This window comes from Lactuca virosa, chromosome 4 (genome assembly GCF_052849685.1).
Source record: "Lactuca virosa cultivar CGN04683 chromosome 4, Lactuca_virosa_CGN04683_v6, whole genome shotgun sequence".
Classification (NCBI taxonomy): Eukaryota; Viridiplantae; Streptophyta; class Magnoliopsida; order Asterales; family Asteraceae; genus Lactuca; species Lactuca virosa.
The window spans coordinates 291,957,768-291,964,774 of record NC_136429.1 but is presented as its reverse complement, the minus strand read 5'-3'; positions in this window follow the sequence as shown (position 1 = coordinate 291,964,774).

Below are 7,007 nucleotides of genomic sequence, written 5' to 3'. Positions count from 1 at the left end.
CCTTCCTCAACAAGAGATTTTCCATCACTCCATACGAAATCTTGAATAATCGCAAGCCAAATGTCAAGTTTTTCCATGTGTTTGGTTCAAGATGCTTTATTTTCAACTCCAAAGAGAACCGAAACAAGTTCGATGTCAAGGCTGATGAAGGGATATTTCTTGGTTACTCACTAACTTCAAAGGCATATAGGGTTCTGAATAAATGTTCAAAGAAACTTGAAGAAACCTACTATGTCACCTTTGATGAGAATTATGTGAAGAAACTGCAGTCCAGTAAAGTACCAACGGAGGAAATCTTTCCAAAATCAGGTCAAGTCTCGGTTCCTATTTCCAATCTATTTGAAGAATACATGTTGATCTTTGATGAACCAGAGCGAGCCATTCATTCTGAGGCAAAAGCTGCCGACAACAAGATCGACAACTTGAAGAAAATTATCGATGAAGCAACAAAAGAAATGGAAAGCGAACATCAAGGACCAACCGAACAGCCAGGTCAAAGCGAACCTCACGGTCAAAGCGAACCTCACAGTCCAAGCGAACCTCCAGTTCAAGGCGAACCCCAAAGCTTAAGTGATCCTACTCATAACTTTTCTACATTCCAGGGGGAGAGTTCATCTACACCAAGGCGACATGACTTACCATTCCAGGGGGAGAACCCATCTCCATCAATGACCCATGAAAGTCCAATCGAGGGGGAGAATTTTGAACTAGATGTTGAGGTTGTTTCGTCATTCGAGGGGGAGAAAAACAATACAAATGACGAAGATTCTCAATCAGAAATCGAAGAAGAGATAAATGCTGAACTGGATCCTGCCTATGATCCAAACTACCCTCCTCTCACAAAATGGACAAAAGATCATCCAACGACTCAAGTAATCGGTGAAACATCTGAAGGCATTCTTACTCGGTCTCAAATAAAAGCGAAGCAAACTGCTCTGTTTTCTCAAGTAGAATTTTGCATGTTTAATTCGTTCGTCTCGAAAATAGAACCAAAAATGGTTTATACTGCACTCGATCACTCCGATTGGGTACATGCAATGGAATACGAACTCCACGAGTTTGAGCGAAATCGAGTCTGGAGACTGATTCCCACACCAAAGGATGCATCTGTGGTTGTGTTGAAATGGGTATTCAGGAACAAGATGGATAAAGAGGGAAATGTAATTCGCAACAAGGCAAGGCTGGTAGTCAAGGGATATTGTCAGGAAGAAGGTATAGATTACGAAGAAACCTTCGCTCCTGTAGCAAGGCTAGAATTAGTTCAGATCTTTCTGGCATACGCTGCTCACAAGAATTTTGAAGTCTTTCAAATGGACGTCAAATGTGCATTCTTGAATGGAGAACTACAGGGGACTGTATACGTTGAGCAACCACCGGGTTTCGTGAACGAAAAGTACCCTGATCATTGCTATATTCTGGATAAAGTTGTCTATGGTTTGAAGCAAGCTCCTAGAGCCTGGTATGAAACCCTTACTCGATTTCTAAAAATGTCAAAGTTTAAACAAGGTTCGGTTGACCCAACCTTCTTTTGCAAGAAAGAGGGTAACCATTTAATGATCGTCCAAATTTATGTTGATGATATCATCTTCGGTTCCACAAATTCCAGCCTCACAGCTGAATTCAGGGAGTTGATGGAGACTAAGTTTGAGATGAGCTCAATGGGTCCAATTAACTTTTTCCTTGGCTTGAACATTAGACAGGGACCCGAAGGCATATTTATCAATCAGGAGGCTTACACAAAGACCCTACTGGCTAAGTTTGGCATGATGGGAGATTCCAAAGTAAAGGTTCCTATGGCGTTTGGAACGAAGTTAACACCATCTTTGGAGAAACCGGCTGTAGATATGACCCTCTATCGGCAAATGATAGGGTCACTAATGTATCTAACAGCTAGTAGACCAGATATTATGTTTTCTGTTTGTTATTGTGCCAGGTTCCAAGCTAATCCACGCGAACCTCATATGGTGGCTGTTAAGAACATCTTCAGATATTTAAAGCGAACCTCATCTCTCGGTCTATGGTATCCTACTAAATCAGGATTTTTCGTTCAAGCATTCTCTGATGCTGATCTTGGAGGATGTGGTTTGGACCGAAAGTGCACTACAGGCGGATGTCAATTCCTCGATGGTAAACTCGTCAGCTGGCAGTCTAAGAAACAAACATGTGTTTAACTCTCTACAGCCGAAGCAGAATATATTGCTGCAGCATCTTGTACTTCTCAGGTCATTTGGATACAAAGCCAACTTAGAGACTATGGCTTAACATGAAGAAGATTCCACTTTATTGTGACTCAGAAAGAGCTATTCGGATATGTCACAATCCAGTGCAACACTCCAAAATGAAACATATAGCACTGAGATACCATTTCATCAAAGATCACGTTGAAGATGGTAATGTGGAAATCCATTTTGTTAGATCTGCTGATCAACTAGCTGACATCTTCACAAAAGCCTTACCTGAAGTAAGTTTTAATAAAATTCTCCAAGGCTTAGGAATGATGGAATCTGAATCAGTACTGAAACTACTTTCGCCTCATTAAATTGATCAAGCGAAATAGAGCGAACGCTCGGTCTATTTCGGCTCCAGATTTTTCGGGAACCGAAATGGACCGAACGCGAAATAGAGCGAACGCTCGGTCTATTTCGACTCCATAATTTTTGGGAACCGAAATGGACCGAACGCGAAATAGAGCGAACGCTCGGTCTATTTCGGTTCCTGATTTTTTGCGAACCGAAATGAACCGAACACTCGGTCTATTTCGCTTCGCTATTTTTAGGTGAAGTTTCGGTTGTATGGTTTGTACACTATGTATGTCTTTTCTCACTTCATTTCTATTCATAAAAATCAAAAAGATTTTTCTTTCTGTTTTTAATTCTTTTTCAGAAAATTCATAAAACTCAAAAATATTTTCCTTTCTGTTTTTTTTATTTCTTTTTCAGAAAATTTATAAAATCCAAAAATAATTTTTTTGTTGTTTTTGTTGCTTTTCATTAAAATAAAAAATTCCAAAAAATATCACTGAAAGGTATCATCGATCATTCAAATGATGGAGCTGGGACAGGTATACATTTCTTTATCTTAGTACTAGCTAAGTGTCCCTAGAAGCATGCTGTTGTATGTAGACCATAGCCTTAAAGACTTCAAGTGAAGCCTTACTGATTTGATATACACAAATCAAATCTTCCCAATCAGGCTGATAAAATCACTTATGTCATGAGCTACCTTACTCGTCTCACATTGAGTTAAGAGTTGTCTGCTCGGTCCTTTCTATATAGCAGAGGTACTTTCGGTTCTTTAACCTCCTTATCACTCTTCTCCATCTCATTTCGGTTCATCATTGTAACCCTTGAGACTCTCAGAATTTACCACTGAGGTTTATGGTTACACAACATCTGTGTTAATGATCTTAGCTTCGTTTCACCACGTGCTAAGTGAAACCCAAAATCCAACACCAATAACGAATTGACGGTGAACAATAAAATGTTTTAGTTTTCACCCACGCTTTAACGAAACAACTTTAGTGGAAGGTACCAAGAAATCTCTTTCTTATTTTTGTACGATCTTTATGAAACTGTCTAACACCAAGGCATTTCTTCCCATAAGATCCAGTTTAATTTTGTTTTTGAGATTTCTACACTTATCACCAAGTCACTAGATATATTATCTAACCTACTTCTTTAATAGGCTACACTGGTCTCACAAGTACTTCATCCCACTTTCGGTCTTATGTCAAATACTAAAGTTCGGTTGAAGATAAGCCACCCTTTATAGCTTACATTTGAAAAGATGCCTTTCAATGTTTCTTAATAAACATTTGATCGTAATTCAACGGGAAACCATACAGACACTTCTAAGTCTCTCTTGACTTTGAAGGAAGCGATTCGTGCCCAGGATCCATGGTTTCGTGTCTAACTAGACATCACTTAAATTCCACAAATATTTTGCTTTATTTCTTTTCTATTGGTACACTCTTGCACGAAGATAATTATGATTTTCCCAATTCTTGTTCGTAGTACTCGTGGCAATTTTTCAGATTTGATGCTTTGGTTGTAAATGCTATGGTGGTATACCGTGTAAAGGAGCGAACATTGCCAACCTTATATGAAGCGAAAGGGATTGTCACAGTTTGAAAAGGAATTTGAAAAGTTTTCAAAGTTGAAACGGCGGTATCAAGATAAGATATCAAACCACGTCATTGGATAAGATTTGAAACGGGCGCGTGAATTTGAAACTGTTCCTAACATCACGCCTGATGACGTCTTCCTAGGGAAACCCAGCTGCCAAATCGCGCTTTTTCAGGCGCCGATTCAGAAGATCATCGAATCATTACTGTGGATTCTTTCTCTCTCCTGGCGATGGTATATAAGGTTTTCTCACACCTCTTGGACTACTTTACCAATTCACAACTCTCTCAAGAACACACCGGCGAATTTCTACTATTCATCTTCTTTTTCACTCCTGCAATAATGGCTGAATCTTCATCTGTTTATGAACAAACTGCTCAGTCCTCTCTTCTCACCATTAAACCTAATCAAAACCTCATCATTGATCTCTCACCTTTCCAGTATGATCCCTACATGCTGCAAGTGGTTGAATGTCTCAAATATTCACCACTTGTCGTAGCCCTAACCCAGGTGGAGTATGTTCCAATGTCGCTACTTTCACAGGTCTACTCAACCGCTGTCTACGATAAAGCCAAGGAGCGCATTTTCTTTGAGATCGTCAATCAAAAGACGTCGATTTTAAAAGCTAGGTTTTGTTTGTTGCTAAGGCTTGCTGTCGACGACTCCATGATCAACTCTGATTCCATTACCAACACTCAACTCTTCACAATGTTCTATGATATGGGGTACACTGAGATTCTCACCACTGTCACAAAGTTCAAGAAATCATGTCTTTCTCCTCAGTGGAATGGTTTATTTACCCTCCTCTCTAAGGGTTTATCGGAGAGGGTTGCAGGTTCTGATGGAGCGAGCAAGGCGTTCATGACCCTTCTTTATGGTCTGTACCATGGGGTCAACATGGAATTTGGCTCTATCTTATGGTCTCAACTGGTTTAGAGTATTAGTTCTACTTCACACTACTCTGAAATCTCTTGTGCTAGGTTTTAGACTCTTGTTACTCAATGGGCGATGGAGAAGTTTCATGTTCCAACAATGGCAGACTCACTGATGTCATCTATTGCTACTTTCCACACGACGAGGATACTTGTCTCAGATCCATTGAAGTTTCTCTTTATTGGTTCGGTTCTGGAATCCATGTACAGGTGCGTTTCCGATGGAAGCACAGTAATTACTGTGTACAAGAAGCTACCTCCTTCAGGGCCAAGGTAGCTTACTCCAGATATGCAAAGCTCCCTAGATGCAGCAGATAAACCAGCAAAAAGAGGGCAGAAGCCTGAAAGAAAAGGGGAGAAGGTGTTGGATAAGGTGTATAAGTCCATAACTATTTATGGTATGTACTTGACCCGACTCGACATGGTCCATTTGGGTTGCATGGCATCATGCATTTGGATAGACTAAATGAGAGAAATAACACTTGTGGTTTATTAATATATTATAAGTTCTAATATATTAATAATATTATTTAGTTAGTATTGATCAAAGATTAATTTGGAATTAATTAAGTGATCAAAAGAAGACTAATTAAATATATGGGTTGATTGTGTAAATCATCCATAACCTGTATAGTGGGCTAAAAGGCTCCATGGGTTATCAAGTTGGACTAAGGTCCATAGGATGCTCCATGGGAGTTACAAACCCATGGGTCATGGAAATGAAGAGCCATGTTACATTAGGGTTTACATGGTGTAACCCTAAATGTAACACACTATATAAAGAACATGTAATCTACCAAAAACCGGATACACAAGTAGTTGCAAGAGGACTAGGCCGATTTTAGAAGTGTTCTACATTCTCTCAAAGTCATTCCAAAGCATTTGGTGTTGTGTGAAACATTTGAGGCATCATAATTGGGGTGTTAGGCTCTCAAGGTTTTCAAGGAATCAAAACAACTACAAGGTATGTAATCCTAGCCATCTTTTATGATTAAAGTTCCCCATGTATGCTAGATAGGATTATGAACCTTGGAAAACGTATTTTCCATGTATTTTAGACTAACATAGATCCAAGGTTTTCTAGGGTTGCATGTACACTTAGGAGTGTTAGAATGCTCAAAACCCATCAGTGGTATCAGAGCCAGGTTTGTTTGTTTGATACTTGATGCAAAATAGTGAAAAAAGTCGAATTTCATGTTGTCTGCACAGGGGACTCGCCGAGTCCATGGGGGGACTCGACGAGTCCAAGCTTAAAATCAACAAACTCGGCGAGTCAGTTCGTGCACTCGACGAGTTGGTCAGTCAGAGTGCAGATTTTCGACTTTTGATGCTGGAAATGGACTAGAAACATTACCCTAAACTGTTTTGGTGTTATAAAACTTATTTTAGATGATGTAATGGTTGTTCTAATCCATTTACAATGGCTAATATCAAAATTACATGATTATATGTGTTCATATGTTCTTGAAATTTTGATATGATTATTCATGTTCTTATGAGTTCTTGATAGATCATAGGAATTACTTGTTAAAACTTGTTTAATGCTGAATTCATGATCTTTATGTGTTTTAATGGAGTCCATAACTTGTCCTCAAGTTATGGATAACCAAAAGTCACTTTGTATTAAATCCATTAAATGAACACATAAGTTACAAAAATGAAGAGTCTTCATTTTAATAACTCATAAGTTATGAATTGAAAGGTTTTGTAAAGTTACAAAACTTTCCCTCAAGTTTTGGAACATGTAAAGTCATCTAATAAACTTTAGTTCCAACCCCTAGATTTTTAAAAGTTAAAAATCAACCCTTATACTTTATAATCTTATAAGTTAATATATATATATATATATATATATATATATATATATATATATATATATATATATATATGTATAAGATCAAAGTCGTTTTACCGTTAATAGGCCTCATTCACGAAGCCGGTCTATAAGAGG